Genomic DNA, 6,744 nt, shown 5'->3' with positions numbered 1-6,744 from the left:
GCATGTCTTGGTAATTGAGGTTTTTAACAGACAAATGCACTGATTACCAGCTCCCAGGACACTACCAACTCCAATGAAAAAACGTCCAATTTCTCTCCCATTGAATTAAATTACAGAAATTTCAGTGGGCGTTGAACCAGGCCTTGGTGGTGATGTTTCTTTACCAAAATTGCTAAGCTGTAAAGCCTGTAAAGACTTTGATCACTGCACCTCATATAGATTATGAGGACAAAGAAACACATCTTACAAGTATGCCACAAATTTATTAGTAGTTTAATCAAAGTTAAACAAATTAGTTATTATTTCAGTTACAACGATACTAACAGTCATAGCACAAATTGTCCAATTACTAGCAAAAAATTCTCATTAGCAATGCAGTTAAGTTTTTAAGAGTTATTTCTGTGGTCTTTTGATCGCTGTTCTGATATCCCTTTGTACCCTAAGGTCAGTGGTGTTCATCTTCCTCAAGGGAAACCAAGCACATGAGAGTTTGCAACAGTCATCATCTACCTAGGTTCTTCAGGAAGAGCGTGATCTTGATATTGGGGGATCTAGAGTCTTCCTAAGGTTATATTTCTGTGTTCTTGCATGGTCTTTCAGTCACTGTTTCTTACTGGCCCACAGTTCAGTTACATATTACTTACTGAGTTTTGGTACCTATAGCACATAAAGTTAAACCATGCCACAGAAGCCTCAGCATTAAGCTGTAGCAAAATAAAACATTAAGAAGCATTATTATAGAAAACAGTACTCCTGATCCCTCCCTGTCCCTTACAGTTTTTGCACTTACTGCTAAAAAAAAACTGTTGACCACTCCAGAAAATTTCGGGTAAGTCCTGAGACCTGAATATTAAGTTACTACAAAGCCAGTGACCTGCTTCTTGCAATACCAAAACTATATTTATTCATTGACACCCTTGTTACTTCATAAAAGACCCACTAAAACCTTGCAGTGACCACAATGACTTTTTGATTAAATTAATTTCTTTACATGCAGTTCCTCCTCAGCTAACTGCTTTTTTCAAAAGTATTACCTCATTATGATAGTAATAATATTGTGCAATTAATGGTATAGCAATCTAGGTCAGAATATATTCCAGACAAAGGATTTTAGACAATAGGATTTTCAAAGCAGTGACCATTCCTCTCTTCATTGCAGGGGTGTGTGGTGTGTATTTCTTGCCACTATAACCAGAAATATACTTTTATTTTCAGGCAAGATCAGTAATAATGTATAATAATGTTATAATCAAATTGATGCATGTGTTCTTCAGTAAATATTTAGAAATTATGGCTAATCTTAGTCTCTGAAGAGAAAATTCAGAAACTATTTAAGAAATGTTTTATGATCAGATTCCAAGTTTTTTAAAAGAATGTCACATATAAAATGTAATGTTGAGTGTATTCCAAAATGATGGTTTTCTTGAAATAGGTATGTATTTTTAAACCAAATGCCAAAGTCTATTTAACTTCTGTCCACTCCTTAATAAACTTTTTTTTGCAAAGCTTTTTTTTCCCAAATTATAAATACTCTTTATTTAGCAAATCTGTAGTCTGTGTGCAAGTTTCTATGTGTGTGTGTATATATATATCTCATATTTATAGATTTCTAATATTTTTCTCTTCAGAAATATTTTTACTGAGACCAACTTGAGCTTACTGTGTATGGTGTTTGGCAACAGCTATTCTCATTCGGATAGTCATTCTGTTGTAAGTACCACACTGAAAAAGAGAACATTAGCAGAATGTGTTGTAAATGAATGCATTACACTTTTAAAATTATAATTGCATGGGTTTGAAATAGACTTCAGAGAACCATATTTTCATGTTACACAATATAGCAATTAAGGGAAACATATTAAAGAAGGACAATGGTTTCCTGTTTTTATGTTATGTCAAACAAAGGACCGAGAGATTATTTTTATCAATTTCTTTTATCTGCTTCCATGCTTAGGCCACAAGTGGGGTCCAGAGCTGCAATTCACTGGCTCGGGGATGCAGCTAAAGCAAGAATAATGGCTCTGCAGTGTTTGTCAGGATGGACCACTCTTCCTCCTGCTCTCCTCTCTAAGGTTCTCGTACCACTGCAGCTATATCCAGCAGCTTCTGGGAAGGCATTCAGTTGTTGCCAGCATTTGCAAAAGCTTTGCAAGAGATGGTGCTGAAGACAGCTGGAGCCCTTGAAGTTTCTGGGTCCCCAGACACTGACGGCTTTATAGAAATGATAGTGAATTTTTGCGCCTACATAGCACTTTAGAAACATTCATTTTTTAATTGTCAGAAACTTTCTGTGACTGTTATCCTCACAGGATGGGCACACAGAATAAAACACAGAAGTGAAGCCAATATTTCTGCGACTGCCTGTGCCCACCTACACTTGTGAATAATGATCTGCTGCTTGGAGCTGCTCGGCTCGTGCAGCCTCTGTGGTTTGATACCGACATCAGGCTTTCAGGTTTCCCACTGTGAGCTGTCGGTCCTGACAAATGAAGCCTGCGTCAGTACTGGGATCATTTTCTTGTTCTTAGTTCTCTGTTCAGTGTGCTGGAACTCCTGCCTCTTATGCTGTGAAACTTCATCTCCTCGTGCCCGGAGGACCCCAGGCGCAAGGTGAAGAGGCTGAGCCCGCTGCAGGTGCCTGGCCGCTGCACACCATGCCAGGACACCTCACGTAAGGGGTGGCATTGCCCTCCGCAGCTGCCAGCTCCCTGGTGGCTTTCTGAAAGTATCAAAGGAGTCACCAGGAGTCAGTCAGGAGTTTCCCCTGGTTTAGTAGTTCATGATTATGAATAAACTCTAGCCTTAAAGCTCTGATTTTTTTTTTTCCTTTTTTAACACACTGGCTGAAATAGCAAATTTGGTATGCATCAACATGTTTTTTAAGAATTATTCCTGTAAGAAAATGATTAGTTACTCCATTTTTGTTTCCTGTTTCTGTATTCTTAAGGGTGCACTGACCTGGAGAAATCTGAATTTTTTCATTAAAAAGCTCATGTTAAAATAGTACTTTTAATACTTCTGAAATCTAGATTTCAAAGCAGGGGGAGCAGATATTGATACCGAAAAGCCGGTCGAAGAAACTCTCTAAGACTCGTTTTGGAGTTTTAGAAAGCAGGCATTCTTTATTGCAGCACTGGATGCACGGGGGATGGTTCCACCTAGCGTGCATATCACAGTCCCAGCACAAACAGGTTATATAGAATAACTAATTGCATATTAATCAGATTAGTATATATATACACGTAAAAATGATTGCAACTGATTATCTTAGTACTGCCTACATCCGATCATGCACAATGAAGGATCCATTTGAGTTGAAGGGCTGCTTTTGTGACCACCGACCCATTTGAAGTTCTTGCTGGCTGTCCTTGAAGTCTTTATTCTTGTCCTCGTTCTTTGATCTTGAAGCTTAATGCAGTTTCAATCACATGTGGTCAGTTTCAACATTGTTCTCATCTAGCGTACAGGAACATCTAGTCATAAGAGCAAAGAACTGCAAAACTTATGAATAATTACTGGTTAATCACTTGACTAGACTTTGTAATTATCTCCCTGGTTACCTTTTGTCTATTGTTTCAACGATAATGTTAATATATGAACATTTATCAAACCTCACTTGCACAGTCACCTAGCAGCAAACCAGTTTTCATAGAAGGTACAAAATATTAAAACCATAAAAGTTTGAACAAACCACATGAAATGTATGGACATATGCTATCAATACCAGGCAAAATTCTGAAGGCTCGGGCAAAGGACATTAAAGCATAGAACACACCAAAGAAGGACCACTTGTAAATTAACTTTATTTCAGGTAAAAACTGGTACAAAACTCTGAAAATTATCCTAAGGGATTATATTAGTACTCCTGAGACTACTGGTAGTGATCTCTAAGAAATGAGCTTGTGTCAGTACTAAGAGACTGAAATCATATTGTTCAGGCTTACTGTACTCATGGAAATAATGTTCTAAACTCCAATTCTTTGTGTTTATGGATCACACAAAACCTAAAGATCATAGCATACCTCAGAGATGGAGTTAGAGGCACTTACCCCAAGACTATCACCACTCCCAAAAGAGTTTTTTCACTGCCGTGTTCATTCTCAAACATGATCTGACGAACTGCATACAGTATTTCCTTACACATGACTTTACAATGTGTGATTGTCAAGGTATTGTTATATGAATTTTATGTTACATAAACAAAAGTTTGTTTACCAAAAGCTGAGCCCGGTCAGGAAGAAGTATTTAGCTCAGAAGGAGCCATGATTTCCTTAAACTTAAATATTGGAAGCCATGTTAGCACTTTCTATTTATTGTCTAGACAGAGACATTAGCACTTCTCAGGTTGGGGAGGGGAAGTCAATAATCCTATAGGCACGATGTTACAAACTGACATTCTGATTAAGTGATGAACTACCAGAGAGTTGTGGAGCAGCAAGGACAAATGTCTGACCCTGAATGTAACCTGCAAAAAGAGAATGAGCATATAGAGACAGATGCATCCCGCCATCCAGATTCCCCTCAAGAAAAACAATATCCAACCTGTGGATCTTGCCATGCAAATAGATTTCAGCCAGTAAATCATATCAATATGGTTACAGTTTGTCAGCTAAGTGAAACAGATAGACAACCTAAAGTGTACTTGTTGCTTTTACATATAGAGAGAGATATATATACCTTTAAACACTGCAGTGCTTTATCTTGGTTAATTCTTGGATTTCTAAAGATTAATTATCTACATCTACTTTAATGCTGGTTGATGCAGAGGTGATTTTAAAGGACTGGAAAGCCATGCCTCGGGATGGAGTGATTCATAAACCGCTTTCACACTGCCAAATGCTCCATCAAAAGATATATGAGGTGCTGAATGATGGTGGGAATATTCTTCAGCTAATCATTTTATGGCATGGTAATACTGCTATTGGTATGGTAGAAAAACTTCTTCCGGTGGGAAATCCTATCCAAAATATACCAGGTATGAAACAAGACTGGAAAAGGGCCTAAATTTCAAGGGTCAGTGCTGGTCAGCTAGTATGATTGTCACTCGTGAAATTGCAGTAGGATCTGAGTTGTAACTACAGTTAATGGTGAAGTGGCTTTCTCTCACAAGGTTTTGTCCTCACCCACTGAAGCTAACAGGAGTATGATCAAATCAGTGGAACACCAGTCTGATAAAGCACTGACAAAATGACACAGTTCAATAAAATATTGAAACATTTGTTTATCATTAACCCTTGAGAGACTTTTCTGTTGAATTATAAGACTCTGACTTTAGTGGGCTTCTGAATTCATCTAAAAATATCTAATGGACTTAAGCTTCACCCGATCCTGAGTTGTCTTCATGGCTAGGGTACCTGCTTGGTTAATGGCATTGTCCCTCCAACTGTTTTTTCTAGCACTAATTCTAAGAAAAAAAAAAAAAAGGATTTTTTTTTTTTTCATCCATGGCATTAAGAACTGTAAAAAATAGCCATTATGTGGCTTCTAGTGCATATTTTATCTATTGGTGGTTTCAGTGCATCAGCTGTTGGAAGGTGTTTGTGGAAGTTGCTGCTTTCATCTCTGAAGGCGCACATAAAAATAATATTAGTTATAAAGACAGAATGGAGAATATCCTGAAAAATAATGGCTGTTTGGGATTAGGTGTAAACAATTTTTTACATTAGATTACTCAGTGTAAATACCCATTGTTCTTTTAAGCCAAGCTTATGTGTAGAACACCATTCAACATTGACAAATTTCTGCTGCCACACATCAATTACTTACAAACCAAATGGAATAAAGATAGTAGTCTGCTCTCTTACAAATTGTACTGTTCTCTTGTTTCCTGCAGAATGAATTATCTACTGATCTAATGCTTTCTATGAAATCAAAAGTATGCCCTCATGATAACATGCTTTTAGTTCATCACTGCCATGAGGCTTTTCTGATCTCCATAACTATTAATGCACAGTAGTTGATTGAAAAGAGTTTGGATTTATGTTGTAGAGAAATGCATGTGGATCTCCAGGATAACTTTCATGCTGTCTAAAAATGGCAAGAATATCTTGTGTCTGTATGAAAAGCTCTCCATCCAATGTAGTAAATACCAATGTGGAAACATTAATAGCTGCTAGTATGTATATTTTGCTAAGAATACAGGGTAATCAATTTTCAGTAGATGAATAGAACAGAGGGCTAAAAGTTTGCCTTCCATGGAAAACTGCCACCCTGTGAGAGACTGAATTGTTATCTCCAGCTATTTGTCTCAAAGATTGTTTGTTGTGAGAGACTGGACTGTCATCTCAAGCCATTAGTCTCAAGGATTGTTTGCTGTGATGAGCCACTTATCCCAGAGATGGCTTGTTTAAGCAGGGCACTCCTCTGTCCATAAGGACATTACCAGGCCACTGAGGCATCCAGGGGAGGAGACAGGCTGGAGCCAACAAAGCATGCAGGAACGTGGAGATTACCATTGTCATGGAAACTGTAGTCTTTGAGATAAGGTACTGGTTTCTGGTGTTGATCATGCAGAGGTCCTGTGCTAGACGAAACCTGCAGCACGTGAACAGTACATATGTGTATGCATCATCAGACTATGCCCTATAAAAAACGGTGGAGACAAGCCGTGGTGTGCATCCATCACCGACGAATTGTAGACTGAGGACCAATGGGATGCCGCTGGATCCATGGTGGTGACTATCCTTGCAACTCTATCCCGACTGCTTGCTTGATTTCTGCCTTTTCTTCCATTCTATCCTATCA

The 6,744-nt window shown here is 38.1% G+C and overlaps 1 long non-coding RNA gene across 1 annotated transcript; it reads left to right on the top strand.

Moving 5' to 3' along the window:
- The first annotated feature begins 475 nt into the window (after positions 1-475).
- LOC128152044 (uncharacterized) lies at positions 476-6,532 on the top strand. The gene is made up of 3 exons (XR_008238520.1): positions 476-567; positions 1,629-1,710; positions 5,834-6,532. It is a non-coding gene; the product is annotated as an uncharacterized LOC128152044 (long non-coding RNA).
- The last annotated feature ends 212 nt before the right edge of the window (positions 6,533-6,744 follow it).

Source organism: Harpia harpyja, chromosome 15 (genome assembly GCF_026419915.1).
Source record: "Harpia harpyja isolate bHarHar1 chromosome 15, bHarHar1 primary haplotype, whole genome shotgun sequence".
Lineage (NCBI taxonomy): Eukaryota > Metazoa > Chordata > Aves > Accipitriformes > Accipitridae > Harpia > Harpia harpyja.
This window is presented reverse-complemented; position numbering and strand designations above follow the sequence as displayed.